At 38.7% G+C, this 23,071-nt stretch overlaps 1 protein-coding gene across 5 annotated transcripts in view; it reads right to left on the reverse strand.

Moving 5' to 3' along the window:
* The window catches only part of LOC149791922 (uncharacterized), a 48,706-nt gene extending 37,142 nt beyond the window's left edge, over positions 1 to 11,564 (reverse strand). For 2 of the 5 annotated variants that reach the window (XM_089970437.1, XM_089970434.1), the window contains exons 1-3: positions 11,479 to 11,564; positions 5,009 to 5,146; positions 316 to 453 (exon numbers count right to left, since the gene is read on the reverse strand). The gene's annotated coding sequence lies outside the window, so the exon portion shown is untranslated. Of the gene's footprint in view, positions 1 to 315; positions 454 to 5,008; positions 5,147 to 11,256 lie in introns of all 5 variants that reach the window. The other 3 variants (XM_089970438.1, XM_089970436.1, XM_089970435.1) reach the window with 2 other exon arrangements.
* Between the last annotated feature and the right edge of the window lie 11,507 nt (positions 11,565 to 23,071).

A 23,071-nucleotide genomic window follows, 5' to 3' on the forward strand; every position in this document is an offset into this window, starting at 1 on the left:
ACCGTTCTTGCTGGCATTGTTGACCTTTGAAAAAGACGTAATTCGCGGGTTTTCCGCAAATATTCGCACACATTTTACCATTATTCATGTAAAAAGAACTACAAAGTATTTAAAAAGTAGGCGTAGGTGAGCTTTATGTTCGTTTATTTAGTTTTTCAGCGTTTTGAAAAATTCGGTTTTCGTTTTTTTCCGCTGAATAAGTTGTAGAAATGGCCCTGTGTCATATACACTAAATACAGACATTTGACCTTTCAACCTAGAATATATTTGGATGTAATAATGTCGACATTTTACATATTAAAGCGGAGAAAGTACCGGGTGTAATGAGGTTGACATTTTGAGAAAACATTCATCTTGATCGCCAGAGCTCTCTAGTGGCGTCCCCTGTTGCTACAATAAGCCAATTTTCTTTAACTGTCCATCCATATCAGATATGAAGTACGATGGTTTAACCTGAAAAACAAATTCTCCATGCCTTTTTTAACTGATCCTGTAGACAATGTGGAATGGTTCTTTCGTTTCAAAAATGGGTACTTTTTTATGACAATTGAGGTGGTTTCATAGTTTTCATCTCATTATTTTTAGAAACCACATACATGCAATGTAAATATAAAACAGTAAAATTCACACACGACTGAAAACTGAAAACTGAAAACAACATAATACTTTGACTGGATTGCAACACAACAGCTTCTGAGTGCTACAATAAAACATACAAGCATTTTATAGGACTCTCGGTACTAATTCAACTCCCACAGTAAACATATGGAAACACAATGATATTCAAAATTCAATAACTTAAAATGTATTGGTGCTGATGATATATTTCTCCATGCACAACTCTCCCTGGTGCAAGTTCTGCGTGGAGAACACACATGAGACACAGCATTTTTTTAAAAAATCTACATGTACATGAAACACACTTTATCCCTTCTGCACCACATGAATCAGGTGCTACTTTTGTTTCCGAGTACTCCTAAGTTAAGTCTGTAAAAGTACTAAAATTGCATCAAGAGAATTTTGTCTATATTGTTTTTGAAATTATAAAAAGGATAAGCTCTTAAAAGATACTTTTACTAAAATTTCACTTTTCATCATTAACCAATTATGGGCCACCAAACCTGAATATACTAGATTTTTTTGTTCACCCATTTCTAGACTGGTTCACAGTTGTTCTGTATAATTGGTACTGTGTGTAAAAAAAAAAAAAAAAAAAACAGCTCTAAATTTTTAGAAAGAAATGTTGTTGTTGTATGGTTTAACGCCATTTTTCAGCACATGATAGGCTATACATGGCGGCCAGTATTAATGGTGGAGGAAGAAACCGGGAAAACCCCAGAAAGAACCACCGACCCACAAGAAATTACTGGCAAGCTTTCTCATATACCCACGTTGGCTGAATCCGAGACTCTAACCCAGGCAGACAGAGGTGAGATGGTAGTGATCCGTAATGGACAGCGCTTTAGACCACTCATCCACTCAGGGCCCCAAAAGAAATGTATTTTATTCATTGATATTGCCACAATATTTTGTATATAAAGAAATTGGCCATGCCTGTGCAAAGATAATAGTGTAATGTCTTTGTATGTGATACCACTGTATACACTATACTGCATCCGCATTACTTGTTGCTTTATTCTATTGTACACATTAGATGTTTAATCTTGACATTAAAATAATTGTTTCCTGCGTTTTTATATTCATGTTATCTTGCTATGGCATGCATGCTACACAAAAGAAACAAACACGCTGACATCAGCAAGTATTATATCACAGGGTATCAAATTACATGACACCTTGTATTTTTAGCTGTCACTGGTTATACAAGTTTTAAAAGGGATGAATTTCAAAACCATTTGTTTTCGACTCACACAAAAATACGGTACAGTGCATCCCTATTTCCACCATTCAAACCAAACAAATAAGTGTACTAAATGAGAGACAAAAATGTTAAGAGGTCATTGCCATTATGTGACTAAGACAAATACACACACCCATGGAGCATCACGAGATACTAACATTCCACAATTATATAAAGTATCAACACATGTGATTCATCACCCCCAAATCTTAACAAAAAGGTATAAAAGCCCCCAAAAGTTCCATAAGTTTTATTCTAATGAAAAATGAAACAAATTAGTGCTACATTTTAGTATAAAACTATGGAAAAGGGCAAGGCAGCAAAGGACAGACAGTCATTTCTTCAAGGCTGGTGATGTTCCCCACAACAAGGGGGAAAATGTACATCAACTCAAAAGACAAAGCCACTTGAGATCTGGTATGCAAGGACAACAAGAGTCAAATCTGAAATGTCCCAATAATGCTGATACTAATTTTGGAGACCAAAAGCCCATGCACAAACTGCTGCAGCCCAAGCCATAAAGTAAGCTGGAGGTGGTGTTGTGATGTGATGTGATTTTAATTTTTAATGTAGCTTTAACAATTTTTCAGTCATATCACTACGATGTCTCCAATACACCAGATTATAGTGATGTCTAGCACTGGGGCATCATGCCATAGACATATAGCATGATGTCATACCAGGTCACATTATCCTGACACCGGGCTGACCAGGCCTAACACTAACCTCTTAATGCTGAACGCCAAGCGAGGGAGCTGTTAGTACCATTTTTGTAAGTCTCTGGTATGATTCGGCCGGGGATTGAACCCACGACCTCCTACACCTGCTCTAACCACTAGGAAACTAGAGCTGGAGGTGGAGAAACGTGGAAAATTTTGCAATGGCAAGGTAAGTCCATGTTTCTATGCAATAATTATATACTTATATAATTTATCACTGCATAAACTACATGGTATATTTAAGTAATAGCATTTAACTGCATATTAAAGTTGTCTAATACATAAATCAATACCATTACCTACAAGTACCTAAAACTCAAAAAATGTTGCTTTTTTTAAAAAACAAAATTATTATTGTGGCAACTTTCCACTTCCAGTCTGTAAAAATACTAAAATTGTATCAATATAACTGTGTCTATTTTTTAAACAATTATAAATAGGATAAGCTGTCAAAAGAGTTTTACTAAAATTTTACTTTTCATTATTAACCAATTATGGGGCACCAAACCCGTATATACTCTATTTTTTATTCACCAATTTCTACACTGGTTCACAGTTCTTCCATATAATTGGCACTATGTGTCTCATAACAAGATCTATTTTTTTTATAGAAAAATATTTATTTTACTCATTGATAATGCTGCATATATTTGTAAGAAAGAATTGTCCATGCTTGTGAAAAAATAATAACAGTGTAATGGTGTTTTATGTGATACCACTGTATACACTAAATTGCATCCACGTTACTTGTTACTGTCTTGTACTGTACATATCAGAGGTTTAATCTTGCTATTAAAATAACTGTTTCCTGCATTTGTTTCTTCGTCATCTTTCTATGGCACAAATGCTACACAAAAGAAACACAAACATACTGACATCACAGGGTATCAAATTACATGACACCTCGTATTTTCATCTGTCACTGGCTATAAGACAAGTTTTAAAAGTTATAAATTTCAAAATTGCATTTCTTTCTTTCTGACTTGCACAGAAATAAGGTACAGTGCATCCCTATTCCCATTATTCAAACCAAACAAATAAGTGTGCTATGTGAGAGATGAAAATGATAGGTGGTCACTGCCCTTCTATGACTAAAACAAATACACACACCCATGAAGCATCAAGAGATGCTGACATTCCAAAATTATAAAAAGTATCAACACATGTGATTCATCACACCCAAATCTTAATAAAAAAAGTTATGAAAGCCCTTAAAAGATCCATAAGTTTTATTCTAATGAAAAATTAAATAAATACTACTTTTTAGTATAAAACTAGGGGAAAGGACAAGGAAGCAAAGAGTTTTTTCTTCAAGCCTGGTAATGTTCCCCACAACCAGGGGAAAAAATGTGCATCAGCTCAAAAGACAAAGCCACTTGAGGTCTGTTACACAAGGATAACAAGAGTCCAATTTGAAAAAGCTATCCAAAGTCATTATAATGCTGACACTAATGTTGGAGACCAAAAGCCCATGTGCAAACTGCTGCAGCCCATGCCATGAAGAAAGCTGAAGGTGGATAAACATGTAGAAAATGTTGCAATGGCAAGGCAAGTCCATGTTTCTATGCAATACTCATATACTTATATAATTTATCACTGCATAAACTACTTGGTAAATTTAAGTAATAGCAATGAATTGCATATTAATGTTGTCTAATGCATAAAGCTATACCTACATGAACCCAAAACTCATATTTTTTTTATTTAAAAAAACCAACAAAATTATTATTGTGGCAACTTTCCACTTCAAGCACTGTTAAATTACTTACTTTTAAAGATGAAGCTGAATAAAATGCATAAATTATTGAAAAATAGAGAAACAAAGCGAGATTTGCAATCACTCAATTACAGTCAAAGGGAGGTAATATACCTTGATTTTGCATACCATGTACCAAGCTCTAATTTACAGCAAAATGAGTCTATACTATCATTTGAGAGTAAGCGCAGAGCAATGATGTCTTTCTAAATAGCTATTGTTTCACACCTGAACACACATTTCTGACAAGAAGCATGTTTTCATCTATTCACATCAACAGATCTGATGAAGACAACACATGTCATAGGAAAAAAGCTGAGATGTGGAATAATGTGTTCCAAGAAGACCAGTTTAAACACCCTGACTTAAAATATGAAGAGAAAAGACGTCTGTATGGTAGGAGAGACAGAAATATGTTCAGCATGCAGCTAGAGATGTCAAAATGTATAGAAATTCCTACTGGGTACCCGTCAGTCATAACAATCAGTTACCTGGGTACCCGATCAAAAGGAAATTGGATTAAAATGAAAATACCCAGTGAGGGAGTCAGGAGTGGACATTATGCATGTATGTTTTGTACTGGGTTAGGTAAATCTAGAGTGTTTAAAACAAAATTAAACAAGAACACTTAGAAAGTGGAATCAGTGAACTGAAGGATAAAATACAGCTTACCAAAGAATATAACCTTTAAGAGAAGCTTCCATGGTAGGGTTCAAAGTTCTGTCCATAACTGTAACCTGGGACCTGGAGAATCTCTGGTGAAGCTGCGTCAATCTATAACTGATTTCAGCTGACAGTTCTGTGGCACATCTAAAAAACAAGCAATATATATATATCTCGGAGATCAAATGTATAAAGCAAGTACAGTAGATAAGAGAAAAATCTGAGAAACGGGCATCTCTTTACAAACTCTATGAGAAATATCAAGAAGGAAAGAATTGTAGCAAAGGCAAATTATTGTGTGCTACAGCTAAAAAAAATTAAAAGCAAAATATGAACTTTCTTACCATAAACATCCATTTTAGTACATTTCTACAGGTTGAGGCAATGCGGCATGTGCAGTTTTGTGCAGTCCTTAATGTGTACAATGCTCTCTACTTTGATTTACTGAAGGTGTCTCTAAAGTTAAATGATCATTAGTGTACACAGTCTTTGATTTTTACAATACTCTCTGCTTTGATTTAGTGAATGTGTTTGTAAAGTTCAATGATCAGTATTGATACATAAGTGATTGTGACATAAGTGGCTTACATTTAAAATCTCACCACCCTTATGGCATTTGTTGCATATGTTAAATGGTATTTAACCATATAAGCCAATTTGTGGGCAAGGACATATGAAATTCTGCCATCAAGACATACTATTCTCTTTATCCCATAGCCTGAGCTATCCACGGCTTCTGTCCAATAAATACAACTCTTCTCATCTGTATTTTGTATAGATTGTGTTCTCCAAAATCACATCAATACAATGAAAAAAGGCTCCATTGTGATTGTCATATGCAAAAGCCACCAAAATGATACCCTGGATGCACGTGGTAACTATAGAAACAACAGGCTCCGATTATGCTACAAGTCCAATATATATGACTCACTGTACTAATTTAACTCCCATAGCAAACATATGGAAACACCATGAAATTCAAAATTCAATAACCTAAACTTTATGGGAGCTGATGATCAGACCTATATTTATTCAGGCACAAATGTCCATGATGCAAGCTTCTGTGTGGAGAACACCATGTGAGCTATGGTATTATTTTTTTCCATCTATATGTCCATGAAACACATTATCCATTCTGCACCAAATGAATCGGTGCTTCTTTCATTATTGTGTGCTCGTAAGCAAAGCATGTAAAAATACAAAAATTGCATCAATATAACTTTGTCTTTTTTTAAATTACAGATAGGACAAGCTCTCAAAATATATGTGTACTAAAATGTTCATTATTAACCCACTATGGACCACCAAATGCGTATATTCTCTTTGTATTTGGTTCAACCATTTCAAGACTCGGTCACCGTTCTTCCATATAATTAGTACCTTGTGTTCTTCAAGTTCTCCTAAATTATATGAAACTGTATTAATGTGGAATACGTAAGCAATCCTAACCAATATGAACTAAATAGACTGAGGTACCCACACATGGCTGATATATGAGACTGGCATCTTTGAGAACAAAGTCTAAAAACTATATAGCCTTGCACCAAAATGGCACTGCAAAAATGATAAACTTTTTGTCTGGTCTGGTGTGAACAGTATTCTGCTTTATTTCAACAGTAACTTTCATTGGTCAAAATTTATAGTCCTGAATGTGTCAGAGAACCATGCCAATTTAAAGGTAGAGGACATAAAAATTCCATCAGAAAATGCCAGTACTTGAGTTCCAGCAGTTCAAAAGACCCAATGATTATTTATTTGATGATTCTGATTTACCAGTTGAGCTGGTGGTATATAAACAAGTTCTTCACTGTTTATTATTTCTGACATACTCTCTGTAAACCTTCCACAGAGTACTATGTTTTGGAAAGACTATTCACACAGCTTCCATGTGCCCACACTATAATATACCATCCACACAGCGACAGGTCAAGACATTTGGGACAAACTGCCAGTGACAGGTCAAGACATTTGGCACAAACTGCCATGTGCCCATAACAGAATACACTATCCCAACAGTGACAGGTCAAGGCGTTTGGGATGAGTCCAAAATATTCAGAATTACATAAACTCGGCTAAGCAATACATACCCATTAGTACAATTACAGGTCTGGTAGCCATTTTTTTTTTACTACAAACAGGATAGAAAAAATAAACTGTTGCATAGTACAGTACTTATTTTTATATGGCGGCTGTTGACTAAATTGTGCATGGCTCCATTCACTAACAATAGTCCTATTGGTATCAGTGCTTGTCCTGCAGTTTGGGTTAGAATAGTATTAATATTATATGCAAACAAATAAAAAATATCCCTTGAATTAGTGGCTTTCTCCACCAGAACAACATTACAATTCTGGGCTATTGGTAATATTAATAGGATTAAAAAGGAGGGTGGGTGTGTTATAGCTAAATATCATATACAGTATGTAATAAGTTAAATGTTATAACTTATTAACTTCTCTGTCATTAAAATAATTAAAGGAATGAAATTTGTCTCCTAATGGAATTATGAAACAGGATTATAAATAATTGGTCTATTCTACATATATAATGGATATTTACAATTTATTAAATACATCATGAGGCATCGTGAAATCATTCAATTTTTCACGGAGATAACGTTTGCAAAATACCAAAGGAAGATAGCCCGAAGGATGGCTAACAATGGTTTGAAGGGAAGTACTTATAAAAGTCTATGACATCATGTGAAAAGTACCACTGTGTCTTTAGTTTCTGTAAAAAATTATTGATATGAGCAGTCATATGTAAGATATACCTGAAAATCTGGCCTCACTTTCCCATGTCAGTTGACCGGGAAACACAACACAACGCTGTTAATTTGACAGAAAGACGCTCACATATATATATATATATATATATATATATATATATATATATATATATCAGGTTGATGTCATACATTGTTGACTACATATCCCACCCACCTGTACAACTTTAGCATTACCAACATCTCTTAACTGAAAGAAATCGGACATTACAATTACCATAACCTATAGCCATTTCTTCACAATCAGAATACCATCCCAAACATGTACAGGAGCTCGTTACTATCTTAGAGCGAAAATATAAGAGGAATCCATCAATGGATACAAAGATGGGGGGGGGGGGGTTAGCGACGATGTCGTAGCCTCAACTTGATTTGTTGTGGTTGAGGCTACGAACTGATCCCATATCATGTAATGGAGCAACAACAAAAATCATCACTAAAGTCAGAAAAACAAACAGTGTAGAAATCAACTACATAATTATAATCATGTTGTGAAAGAAGTTTGGCTTATTTTGAATTTATTAAGCCCTTACACGATAAAATAAATTGGCATGGTTACTCTAACCTTATCCTGTCCGCCATGACAGATAACGTAAGACTCTCGCCGTGACCCCTTTTCTATGTAAGGCTTGCCAGACCATATTTTGGATATTCTACGCTAAATTATTATCAATCAAGTGTGAAAAATCGCTTCTTGGTGGAATTTCAAAGTTGCCAATAAACCGTATTTACTTTTAGTGCGCCGAATTTCTGACCCAAACGTCGCCAAATTTTTACTACGATTTGTTTACATTTCCAAATAAGGCGTCAATGTCTTTATATGGCACACAAATGAGGCTGAGAACGCAATTAATCATTATTTAAACTAATTTGGTGGACGATCTAAACGAAAATATCGGCTAAGAAAGGTAAACGAGATTTTATACCTATTTCAACAATGATTTTCAATACTTCGATACTTCCGGTATTAAATAAGAGGACTACTCAATTTATTGGATTATATGCAAGGAATGGCGCTTGTACTTAAGTCTACCTTGTGCTAAAAATAGACCATAACATCATTGTGCTCGGCTGCCACCATACTGTTTTCAGACAAAGCACTGAGAGACGCTTAGTAACACGTAGTAAATCGCGACATACATGCAATTAAAAAAATAAAAATTTGACTTCCCTCACTGTAATGTTTTCATATATTAAACTATAATTTGTGAGCGTGTACAGTAATAATTTTGTACATTTCATTTCTTTGTCATCCGTTTATATTGTTTTCCAATCTTCGTTTAGTAGAACTCTCCTATATTATATATGTATTTGTGTGTATGAATGTATGTATGTGTAAGTGTGTGTGACTTAGAATTTTTAACGTAGCTTTAAAAAAATTCAGTCATATCGCTACGATGTCTGCAGTGTGGCAGTTTATAGTGATGCCTAGCACTGGGGCATTATGCTGCAGACATGTAGCATGATGTCCATCCTTGTCACATTATCCTGACACTGGGTCCGACCAGTCCTAACAATAACCTCTTAATGCTGAGCGCCTGTTAGTACCATTTTTATAAGTCATTTGTATGACTCGGCCAGGGATCGAATCCACGACCTCCCTCATCCGAGACGGACGCTCTAACCACTAGGCCACCTGAGCGGTATATATGTATGTATGTATGTATGTATGCATGTCCCAAATGAATGTGTTGAAACCAATAATATTTATTTATATCTATTTTGTTTTCTTTCCAGTTAGTGTTTGTGTGTAAAATATGTAAAATATTTCAAGGTTGGATGTTGTCATTAGGGACAGCAGCTTTTGTGTTGTTGTTTTCATAAATACATGCAGAAAATTATACCTCCTGACAAAATTTAATCGTAGATATCTTTTAATTAAGGTAATGTATTACCCACGTAGTATACATATAATAAACCAGTCCTGCTCTTTTCTACACCATAACTCTGATGAACATAATGTATTCTTTTTTGTTCTAAACTGTCATTCAAAATTACGATTTGTTTGTAAAACAGTTAAAATGAATTTACTCTCTTCTTTTCTTAACTTTGTTACAGATTAACACATCAGAATCAGAAAAGGTTAATAAAATCACTAACACATAATACCAACAAAACAAACTAACAAATAATACCCCAAAACACACATTGATGCATTGTTTTTAAATATATGGAATATCTATGCAACATTTCTAGATTATACATGCATATCACATCAAATAAGCAGAGTGTAATTTTATGCGCTAAACAAAATGTAAGAAATGGTCACTTCCTATGTACACCCCTCTCTATTTAAAACATGAATCACTTATAAGAATACTTCACTGACATTATTTAATTGGGGGTGTGCTGGCAGTTCTCATGGAAAATGTAATTGTATATATCCTTTAATTAAGGAAATGTTATTTACGTAGTATAAATATAATCAACCAGTACTGTTCCCTTCAACAACATAACTCTAATGAACATAATCCATTCTTATATGTTCTAATCTATCATTCAAAATTAGGATTTGTCTGTAAAACGGACATTGAAATAAACACATCAATTTTCTCTCTTCTTGTCTTAGCTTTGTTACCGATTAACACATCAGAATCAGAAAAGGTTAATAAAATCACTAATGCATAATACACCCACCAACTCCCAACAGCATTGATACATTGCTTTTATATTTATGGAATACATATTAAACATTTCTAGATTCTACATGCATAATATCAAATCATCTAAGCAGAGTGTAATTTTGTGCGCTAAACAAAATATAAGAAATATTCACTTTCCTACATACATCCCTCTGTGTATATGTTAAAACATAAATCAAATATAAGAATACTTCGTCGGCTTTATTTAATGGGGTGGGGATGAGGGTGTCAGTTCCCTTGGAATTTTCATCTCAAAATATTCAGGGTGTATCTATTGGTGATGAAATGCAAGCAATTTGTTTATCATAGTGTTCTAGAAAGATTCATCAAATTTGATTATATGATTTATACAGTCTGCAGGCTTAAGCACCACTGTAACAAAATACTGGAATGCACATCTGTATTCAGATGTACAAATTTAACGTCTCGTACATGGTTTTCAGTAAGAACAATAACACGAACAATATCACGGAAAAGAACGCTGAATGCCATTACACCGGTTCGCCTTGTCCGAAAGGCTATTTTTAGAAACTGACATCACTGCGTGTGGTATTTCAGAAAGGCAAAAAGTACAAGCGCCATTTGTTTAAAGTGTTATTATTAGGCTAAAAGAGCGCCGGGTGTGAATCACACCCGGCTTGCTCCATTAACACGTATATGTTCATGTTAGTACCCTGTCCACGAGATACGAGTAAGGGTACTAATATTAGTATGGGGGGGGGGGGGGGGCGTAGGTCATTTTGTAATGTTATTTTGTTACAGGTTGGTCCCGCCCACCCACTTCACTCTCTGTTGGCAGCTACTCCTTATGTTCTATATAATGTGCTCACCTGTACTAAATTGTGCATTTCCAATAACGATTACATGCGCTACACAACGTGACCACCATACACCACACCGAGACTGATCGCAGTCGACTTGAAGCAAGGTCACGACCAAAAGAGTTATTGTACAGCAATTAACATTATAAAACAATACGTTCTCCTAAATCATTCTATAGTTAAAATTACTAAACGAAAGTCGTGCATATTCACATATCCTGCCCATGTTACCTAGGTAATTCCCCATACAGTTACAGAGTTAGACAAATCCTCTATTTTTGGCAGCAAAATGATTTCGACTATGGCCGTGCTCGATTATTTGGGACCTGTTAAAAACGCAAAGATTCGTAAAGACATCACAAAGACGCGGAATGAAGGGAATAGGTACAGCAAAGACGACACAAAGACATTTTAAATTGACAGTAGTGGAAAATACTGAATATTGATTTACATTTTATAAAAACAGGAAAATTGATATTGTCGATATGATTTTTTGTTGGGTTTTTATGACAATTTACACGTACAGCTGTATACATATGGTAGGTACTGGAAAAAGAGACCACTATAGACTGCCACACTGCAGACATCGTAGAGATATGACTGCAGAATTGTTACAGCTATGCTAAAATCCAAATCACACACACACACACACACACACACACACACGCTTCTCTTAGTAGGTGCTGTTACTCGAGGGGCAATCTCTCCAGCCTTAACATGTAGTATGTCCACTGACGACGGCTTTCCATACTCAAGCACGTGCATTTTCCTATCACGTGCGGTTTACTCTTCACTGTTTTCCGATTCTGAATTGATTGACACGCTCTAGTTCACGGACAAGGAACATTCTTTCAGTACATACGATTCTGTATTTCTTTTTTGAAGCAGATAGTACTGCAGGAGCACTTGTGGATTGCTGTAACCATTCTTGATGATTTGTTAGTGTATTTATCATTTCATTTTCCTGTCATTGGATGATCGTTTTATATGTATATGTGTTGCTGATTGTAAAAGAACGGAATATGTTTTGTGTTTTCATTCACTCCTATCAATGAAACAATATGGTTTGATATCAATGTTTTGTTGCAATGGATTCCATTTTGTCCACATGAGCGCGTTGTATATTCTTGTTATTTTGTCTGACAAGGCAATTCGCACAGAGGAGGGGCCCCGAGTGGCCGATTAGTCTAAAACGCTCTTCGTTACGGATTACTGCCATCTCACCTCTGTCTGCATGGGTTCGAGTCTAAGAGTCGACCAATGTGGGTAGGCGAGAAAGCTTGCCACTAGCTTTTCGTGGGTTGCTGGTTCTTCTCGGGTTCTTCCTCCACCATTAATACTGGCTGCCATGCATAGCCTATCGTGTGCTGAAAAATGGCGGTAAACCCAACAAAAACAAAAACGCACGGAAGATGCCGGGCTCTTCAAAACAGGCGAACACGGTATAAAGTCCTTTGAGTAGGTCTGTTTTGTGTAGCGGTCTTTATTCATAAGCATTTGCATGCACGTGCACACTTTGAGTTCTTCAGCAATATGGCTGTCTTCACATAATGCTACTGACGGCTCATTAAAGAAACTATTCCCGTGACCTGTCATCACATTGGAAAAAGATCCAACTAAATATGGGAGCATCCCATGTCATTGCGTGAAGTCAATGCGTACGTTTGATCTGTTTTAAAATGTCTCGTTCATACTTTTACTTTTATTTAGCAAGAATCTCTCTCTCTCTCATCTTTTTTTTTTTTTAAAAAAACGTCATTATAACGTGGAATAGTGACCCCAATATAACTAAAGCGTAATCAGTACCTCAAATGAAATTTAAGTATATGTAACCATATTTATCATAACAGTCATGCATACATGTACGTAAAAATAAACTTTAAGAATAACAAGACATTTTATAAAAATTTAAAAAAAAGTATAGTCTGCTCCAATCTACTCTAAATATGAATTTATAAACACATAACTGGGAATGCAATAAAAATAAAGGAGAAAAATCCTAAATAGTCGAAGCAGGTCCTGGTATCATATCGAATAAGTCCATTGTATGACTCGGCTGGGGTTCGAACTCGCGACCTCCCGCATTCTTAGCGGACGTTCTCACAACTTAGACCACCGGAGCGACGAGAGAGAGAGAGAGAGAGAGAGAAGTCTAGTAAAGTGTATACTTTGCATATTATTAAGGTACGAGTAACATTGTATGATCCAAAACTCCGAGAACATTATATTTCTGAATAAAATAAAAAGTAATGGCATAGATAAGACCATAACGTACAGAGAAACCAAAATTAATGCAAACGTTAAATGTTCCTCCAGTATGCAATATATCCAAATTCATCTAATTTTATTCGCATTAATTACATTATATGATATAATATGCATGTAGTCAAACAACAATAGAAGAAAAGAAAAAAAAACCATTGTTTTCTAAAAATGTTGAATTCGCAAAACATTGAAAACCTCAATGTAGTATCCTTTACATAATCAACTAATCACAAGTACGTTGTACATAATCAACTAATTATATGTAATCCTTTGGCAAACTTAACAATCAACATCTGCACCTGATGCTTATTTTGTTTAAGGAAACGTACAAAATATTGCTTAATAAAATCTCTATAATGGTAACAAACATAAACGACCTTTGACCTCGAATAATCAATTACACTATGGATGATCAGTTAATATTGCTAGTAGTATCATACATGCATACATACATACATACATACATACATACATACATACATAAGTAGTAATGTGGGGCACCCTAAGTAGTAAGGTGGGATACCATAGCGTCAATGGGAATTAGCATTACAGCCCCCCCCCCCCCCCGGGAACATATAGCGTCAAGGGAAATTTAACATGTAAAAAATCGTGGGAACATATAGCGTCAAGGGAAATTAACATGGACAAAAATCGTGGGACTGTTGAGCGTCAAGGGGAATTGAACATGGGAATAGGGGACTGTATAGCGTCAAAGGAATTTAAACAGGGTGAGACTGTATAGCGTCAAGGGAAATTGAACTTGGGATCTTTTTTTTTTTTTAAAAAGGGGTAGGCAATCGAAAGTCATTCTCTTTTCGAGACCTATGAGTGGCCCTGAAAAGGGCCATTGGGTTTATGTTAATGTATCCATTAACATAAGTGGCACCGTATTGGCCTTCTTGTCCTTAGGCTGCGCCTCACTGTAGGACCGTAAATCAGCACTCTTTTGAGGCATCCTTGTCTTTCTACGTAGATCCTACGTATCCTACGTATCCGCAGACTGGTGTCTGTCCTGTGGGCAACGGTCCACTTGGATCGGACATACATGAGCATGTCAGTAGTAAGGTGGGGCACTTTACGTACAATGGAAATTAGCATTACAGAGACCCCTGGGTCAGATTACGTACAATGGAAATTTAACATGGCGAAACATCGTGGGTCAGATTACGTACAATGGGAATTAACATGGGAATAAATCGTGGGTCACTTTACGTACAAGGGAAATTTAACATGGAATTATAGTGTGGGTCTGTCTAGCGACAAGGGAAATTAACATGGGGGAATAGGGGGAATTGAACATGGGATTTTTTTTTTTAAATTTTTTTTAAATTTAAATTTAAATTTAAAAAAAGGGGTAGGCAATTGAAAAGTCATTCTCTTTTCGAGAAATATGCGTGGCCCTGAAAAGGGCCTTTGGGTTTTGTTCTTCTTCTGCTTCTAATTTCTTCTTTTTCTCCACCAACTTCTTATTTTCTCACCTACACTCTTTTTCTTCTTTTTTTTCTCCTCCTCTTCTTTCTTCTCTTCCTCCTCTTCTTTCTTCCTCTTCTCATTTTCTTCTTCCTTTTCAATTTTTTCATTCCATTTTCGTATTCTTATCCTTTCCTCTTCATCCTCCTTCTCCTCGTTTATCTCTTTCATGACACCACTTATCATGTCCTTTGCTTTTCTTAAGTTGTTAATTTCCATCTTTACTCTATGCGTACTATAAGAATAGTGGTCTTCATTGAATCTTACTAGCATTTGTTCCATCATGCCCAAATTGTCAAGTACGTCTTGCAATGTTTGCAATTTATCGAGGTGGTTTGAAGCCATCTTCTCTGTAGAATGGTTTGAACGACGAATACTGTGGGTTCTTATACGAAAAGCGCGGACGTGAAGGAAAACATCCCCCTAAGACGTAAAATTGATCTTACCTAGATCATGACCAAACAACGCGCGGACGTGAAGGAAAACATCCCCCACTTTTCTCATTTCATATAATAAAACCCAAACTATACTCTCCACATAAGCTAAGAAACAATAAAGAAACCCATAATCTACTATTCACACAAACTTACGTGAACGGTTACAAACACAAACACACAAACACACCAACACATACACTCACATTTTTTAAAAAAAGAGTCAGTGTTTATATTCACACTACTCTACCTACACACACACATTGGCAAATGTATAGTTATTTCTTTTCTAGAGTATTGGGTAGCCCTGAAAAGGGCTGTTGGTTTTTTTTTTAACTCCAGATGCACCTATCTAATGATGGCACCTTCCTGGCCTGGCGCCACACACGCATCTTCTTCCCCAGTCTCCTTTCACCTTTCTTCTTGGGAGTGCAGAGGCGGGATGATTGGCTTCAGCACCCCAATCCTCTGTCTCTGGTATCTTGTAAGTCATCCTCTCTCCTATTTTCTTTTCCTCCTCTTCCCTCTCTCTTCTCTCCCCCTCTTCCTTCTTTATTCTTGCCTGTTCTGCTATGGCTTCCGCGGATAGTTCATTTACTATGCGCCTGGCATATTCCAGGTGCATCTGGAGTTCTAGCAGTTTCACAGTTCTGGTGTTCATTCTTCTGGTGGTGTTGATCAATCAACAAGGGTAGTTAGTTAGTTAGTTGGATTATAGTGGTTTTCGTTCTTTTGAACATGTAGCACTTTTTTATTCACGCACTGCGTGATTTTTAATTACTCCTGGGGGAAGGAAAAGGAGCCTCATCCCCCAGGCTTTTATGTACTCAAAGAGTACTTTTTAATTTAGCCACTCAGGTGTAGGACTAACTAGTCCTTAACAACCTGACTGAAAGGCTAATAGACATGAGTGGGAATAGTCACACCACACACTCGTGTTTCTTAGTTGGATTGAAATGCCCCAGGTGTCAAACCAAGCAGTATGTGACTCCCGCCACGATTGGTCGGCAGCGATGAGGTCACATTAGGACACCCGGTCTTGTGGCATTGACGAAGTGGCCCGCTTTTTTGATATCATCAATTGCCTTTCCCAGTCCGATATTCCGGTAGACAGAGCCTTCCTTTTTTCCACTCTGTTTAGGTGGTGCTGGTTCATCAGCTTCATCGCCGCTGGATGATGATACTTCCAGGGCCGCTGCCAGCGTGGAAGTTTCAAATTCTTCAGTGTCGTCTGCCAACATTGCCTGGATTTGGCTGAGTATGTTAGTAGAAATAGCTGTGGAAGCTTGATTTAAAAGTTCAGCCAGATGTTGTTTAAGAGACAAGGAGACGGTTAGGAGCATTTTTTTTTTTTTTTTTTTTTTTTTTTGTTTTCTTTTTTTTTTTTATTCATCAATTCCTTATTTATTTTGATTCCCTATCTTATTGGTTTGGAATGAAAACTTGTTTTTATGGTTGTTTGTATGTTATTATGGAGTCCTGTTTTAATTAATTCCTATTTTCCTATTTTAATTTTTTGTGGCCTTAATTGGTTTTTATTATTCGGGGTTGTTGTTGTTGTGGGGTTTAACGCCATTTTTCAGCACGATAGGCTATACATGGCGGCCAGTATTAATGGTGGAGGAAGAACCCGGAAAACCCCGGAAAGAACCACCGACCCACGAGAAGCTACTGGCAGGCTTTCTAACATGCCCACATTGGCTGAATCTTAGACTCGAACCGCCGCAGACAGAGGTGAGATGGCAGTGATCCGTAACGAAGAGCGCTTTAGACCACTCGGCCACTCGGGGCCCCATTATTCGGGGTATGAACGGCTGTGTCAGTTTGTGAACCTACGAGACCTAGCAGGCCGTCATAATTCCCAAACAGTGATTTTGTAATATTCGTCCTTAACTGGTTTTTATTATTCGGGCTATGAACGGCTGTGTCAGTCTGTGAACCCACGAGACCGAGCCGGCCGTCATAATTCCCAAACAGTGATTTGTTATATTTTTAACTGGTCTTTGATTTACTTTCTTAGATTTTTTTGAGTAGATTGGATTCGTGTATAAAACTTATGATATTTTTGAATGTTAGATTAATATTGGGGTTTGTGTTCATCAAGAATTCTGGGTATGTTGTAGGGGATCCATTTTTATGCTGTTTAACTTTAAACTTAGCCCTTTCTTTTTCAAGTGTATGGCAGTTGTTAAAAATATGCTCTATGTCTTCTGGGACCCTGCAGTGGTAGCAGTTCCATGGTCTCCTCACATTCCATCTCCAAAGTTTCTCCACTAGGTAAAGAGGGATAACAGTCTTCCATGGTTTCTAATAGTCTAGAATGACTTCTCTCAAACTGTTGATTTCTATGGTATTATCGAATTCTGCATACAGGATTACGTTCACCGTTTCATCAGGGACTCGGTTTGCAAACTGAATTTCCACACGAATCTGGCCAGATTTTATAGGGTGGAAATGTCCCTCGTCGCTGCCTTGGTCTGGAGTGAAATCGAAAGCCCACAAAGTGTAGCCTCCTGCATAATCCTCGTACGTAATGCCGTGACTGGTGTTGGTTCCTAACTGACCAGTGGCTTCGTAGAAGGACAAGTATGACCTCAAGTAATTCTTCTTGTCAAAGTTAGGTTCAAAAGGTCGGGTACACAAGGTCTTGCCATTGCGACTGACTTCGATCTTGGACACGCCAAAGTGTTGAAAGAAGAAAGGATTTTTTTCCGGCAGCTCCGTTGAAGGCTTCATTCTCGACGATACCAATGATTAAACGTTTGGGTAGCTGTCCTTGGAACAGATGATCTTCGATCATGGATCGTTGCCCCATGGGAATAGTGAAAGTTTTCACTTCCACGCGTCGTATCGGATACTTGGCGGTCGTTCTGCTCAACGTCTGACTGATGTCGTTACCTACTTTAGGTAACACTTTCACACGTCGCACGTAGAGTCTGGCTTCTTGGATGACAGTTTTGTAATCGTTAGTATTAGACAACAGATGGAAAGCGGCACTGCTGAGATTCAGTCTCAGGCGGACATCCACTCCGTTCAGAAAATATTTCTCTTGCAACCACATGTCCAAATGTAAACGATCCATCAGTTCTAAACTACGACTTAGTGCAATTTTCTTTCTTCGTTCTACAAATCCCCTTGTATTTTGATCATCCCCAGCAATTGTAGTGCTGTCGAACTTTGCACCTAATGCGTCAGGCTTCCATACCATGCAAGCATCCAGATGAGTATTCTTAGCTTCTTTTCCGTACGTCAAGAGATTTTCCAGGTACGCTCGGTAAGGGTAAGTATCCACACTGCTGCTGACCAGTTTGTTATTCAAATACAAGTCCACTCCACTGAACAAGGAATGCATGAAATTGTTGACGGGAGCTACTCTGGACGTATCAATGAGAGGGTCACCGTCCACTTCGGTTACTTTGACTTTCAAGTACAAGTAACTGCTATTCAGATCGATGTAATCTTTGGGCTGTCCTTTGATTTCAAACTCGATGGGAGCTGAATCTGTCAATGAGGAAACGGGGTGAAATTCCACCCATTGGGATTCTTGAATGGTCATCATGGTGGGCGGCATGGCAAACAGGTCCAGTTCCGTCTTGGAACAAGCGCAAGATTCTCGGTGCATCATTTTTTTGTTGCTGTGTCTCAATAATCGAAAACGTCTAAGTCTCGGACGGTTCTTCTTTTCTTGGCCTTTCTCGCTTGAAGTCTGGTGAAAGGGTGTTTTCTTCGTCGTCTCTTTCTGCCTTGTCCTTGCTGAATGCCTGATTCGGTAGCGTGCAGGGCATTTATAGGTGTGTCTCGGCGGCCCAAAAGATCTTTGCCCGTTTGCAGCAAGACATTTTTGCCAGCCCTCATGAAAGCTTCTTCAGGGTTTTGTTTGTCAATGATGACATTTTGGAGAAATTCTTTGCCTTGCGTCAGTGCCGCATCTTTCAAGGCGTGCAATCCGCGTGTCACCATCGGTTTCAACACCGGGGCCACCGAACGAAAGGCCGATTTTAACATATCTCCTAAACCGTGTCCTCGCTGTCGTGCAACCCCTCGGTATACTGGATACATGACTTACGAGTCGTGAGAGAACCGTTTTCGAAAATGGAGTTTCACCGTGACTTTTCCTTTGGTGAATGGAATATTTTGTCCCAAATCTCCTTTTATAGCAATGTTGACCGTGTCCAAATAAGACTTGCTGACCGGCAATTAATGAGGATGGACAAATTCCCGGTGGACGTGGTAAGTGTTTCCACCTTCCTGGTCACTGGTCGTGGTACTATCCACTTTGAAAGGAATGACACGCAGTAACGGGACGGAGGTGTGTCCCACCACGTTATACTCCACCACATCGGAGTACACGAACATCAAATTCAGTCCTTGGTTCAGTTCTACAGGGAATCGAAAATACTTGTAAAATTCCATATTGCTGTTGATCTTCGGATTAAAATTTGGAGCCATTTTTGTGTCTCCACCTAAAATATCAAACAAGTCACGATTGAAACTGATGGACATCATTTGGGTATCCGGAAATTTCATCAGTAAGCGACGAGCCACTTTATGGTACTCCAGGGTGACACGTTTAGTTAGTTTGTTCAGGGCTTTGCCAAAGGCTAACTCGAACCTGTCCGCAATAGTGTCCACCAAATGTTGGCCACTAAAATAAAACCCTGCCGGAATTGTCAAGGTGTAGATTTTGAAGGCTGGATTGTTGGCTGGTCTTGTGATCCCTGAAAACCCACTGATGTCATTCATATAGTTTTGTAATTGTTCGTTCAGGATTTCGACCACAAAAGTGTTTTGCGTTTCAGTGATGTTTTGGATTTGTGTAGGGTGAATCATTTCTACCAAAGCCACTTCCCAATGGGCTTCGTGATCTAACGGGATGGCTTGAGGTAATTTGGCCGTGTAACAGCACAACTTGTTGTGGGGAAACACCTCCATGGAACTCTCACTGGGTAAGGTTAAGTAAAATTGGTTTTGGTGACTCATAATTCCAGAGTTCTGTGGCTGTCCGAGGGGTTACTGGACGTCAGAGGCGTGTGTCCGCTTAAAATGGGGTTCTGGTTGTGGTTGGACTGGTGACTGGCACTGACACTGGCACTGGACACAAGGTTCTCGTGGTTCCCGTTGGAAGAGAATTTCAGGGAGGGATTGGGAAGTAGGTAACCGATGCAACTGCTCAATAAAATGGTCCACAATTGTTTGTCTCCTTGTTGCAAACTCAAATTGGCAATGGCTGCCCCGATGACACAACACACCACGAAGATTTGGCAGAAAAAGACGATTTGCGTTTTAGGCACACGTTCTCCGCACCACACCCACAAGGGTTGTTTTTGTAAATCTTGCACAGAATAACTAGGTGAAGGAGGAGTGCTCGACGTAGCTGCGTCTGTGTGAAAGGGCATGATGGTCACTTCTTCTTTTTATAGTCGATGACTTGCGAAGCGTCGATCCAAGAATCAAAACTGGGTGGATATCCTTTCCAACGTACTTTGACTTCTTTGACACGTCGTTTGCCCACTTTACGGGTTCTGCGTTCGAGAATGCTTTCGATGTCGTACACGTCGTCTTCTTTTTTGGTCACACGTTGTAACTCGGGCAAATAAAACGTTCCTTTGAGCACTTCTTCGTTCATGTCTTCCAATTTATAGACGGCAGGATGACGACCATGCACTCGACCAGTGACACGAAACAATTCGGTCGTCCAGTTAGGTAAGTAACCTTTGTCGAAAGTGCGTTTGGTTTTGCCAATGCGCACCCAATCTCCTACGGCCAACTCTCCACTTTTCTTGGGGACAGCCCTCGTCGGGGATGTACCAAACAGGCGCTCAAACACCAGCACTTCGTTGTCGGGAGTCACGTCTTGCGGGGCACGTCCGATGCTTCGATAGTAAGATTGGTTGTACGCTTGCACCAGGTGCGGTAAGATGTCGATGTACTTCAGAGTGTGGTGATGCGTAAAATATTTCCACATGCGTTCTTTCAAAGTGCGTTGAAAACGTTCCACGATGCTGGCTTTGGTTTCGGGATTCTCGGTGGTAAAAAATGAATGTCACGTTTCTTTAATTCTTTTTGGAAAGCTTGGTTCAGAAATTCGGTGCCTTTGTCCGTTTGCCATCGAAGAGGGTGATGACCACTTTGTTTCAACACCCGTTGCAGGGCTCGCACTAACTCGCTGCTCGATTTGGAAGTCAAGGGCACGATCCAGGCAAATTTGGAAAAGACGTCGATGACACAAAACAAATATTTGTAGCCACGATTGTAGCTGGCCAAATGAGAGACATCGGCTAAATCGGCTTGCCATTGATGATCGATGCCTTCCACTCGGGTGCGACTTCTGGCAAACTTGCGTCGAATGGGTTTGTGTAAAGTGTAGGTAGCTTGTTCTTGTAACCATCGTTGCAATTGAGGTAAACGGAGACTTTTCAATCGACTTTTGGCAGCACGATACAATTTTTGAACTCCTGCGTAACCTGCAGGATGGGAGGGATCGTAGTAAATGCTGGCTAAGACTTTTTCCATTTTTTATTTTTTGTGTTTGTTTGTGTGTTAATAAGGCACCCACTCTTGGAGGATACTACTCTTTTTCTCTTGGGGTATTTTCTTGGATTGCAATGCTTTGCGTGTGCGACCAGCAAAAGGTGTTGAAGAGGAGGAGGAGGGATCGTGCCTTTCAAGACGTTCAAAGAACATTCGCACACGGTATCGACGACCTCTTTGGAGACCGATTGAATGAGTTTTTTTCGTAGAGGTGGAGAAGCTTTGGACAGGACAGATAACATGTCCCCATGTTTGACTAAACGTGGTGGTAGTCCTTTCCTTTTCTTTCCTTGGGGTTTTCTGGAGGGTGACATCTTTGAGTCTTCAGGAGCACCAAAAAACACTGATACCTCCGACTTGGTCACAGGCCTTTTTTATACTGGAACGCGTCGCCACTGATTGTCTTTACGTCGTGTCAATTTGAGGACAGGCATGACACGTCGTGCAGGGGTACGTAACGGACTAAATCGAGCCAGTTCTTGCTTGGACAAATCCAGTAAACTTTGTAAAATGCCCGATCTTTCATGGACTTTGATTTTGGGAGAAGGTACTTTGTGAGCAGCAGCCACTGCCGCTAAATTGGAGGGTCCTGCCACTGGGGAAGTTCTTTTTGGGGTCAACAACGGAGAAGTTCTTGGTGTGATCAACGTCTCCAAGTACTCTTCAGTTCTTGGTGTCATTAATGGAGAAGTGGATGAACGTGAGGCTGCCGGAGACGCAGTCACTGCCGTGGCAGGTCGTGGTTTGCGAGTGTAAGGTTGCGTCCTGGCCGAAGAAGAAGTACCTCTCTTGCGACTAGTTTTCTTCTGTGGACTTTTCTTTTTCTGGGGACTTTTTCTCTGTTTCTTTTTCTGGGGGCTTCTTTTCTTTTTCCGGGGTGGTGGTGTCTGGTAAGAGGAGGGTCCCGCCACTGGAGAAGTTCTTCTTCTTGGGGACCTGGTCTTTTTCTTTTTCTTCTTGGGGCTTCGTTGGACTTTTTTCTTGGGTATAACTTTGGGGGCATTAGGATCCCATCTTAAGAGAGAGCGAATGATGACCCCTCCTAGAGTACCGCTCCCTCCAGGTTTCAAAATGATTTGTTTTTTGGTTTGAGTGTCGATGCAGGGATCGGCCAGTTGGACCAA

The sequence above is a fragment of the Sinohyriopsis cumingii genome, chromosome 9 (assembly GCF_028554795.1).
Source record: "Sinohyriopsis cumingii isolate HCF-2022 chromosome 9, ASM2855479v2, whole genome shotgun sequence".
NCBI classification, from domain to species: domain Eukaryota; kingdom Metazoa; phylum Mollusca; class Bivalvia; order Unionida; family Unionidae; genus Sinohyriopsis; species Sinohyriopsis cumingii.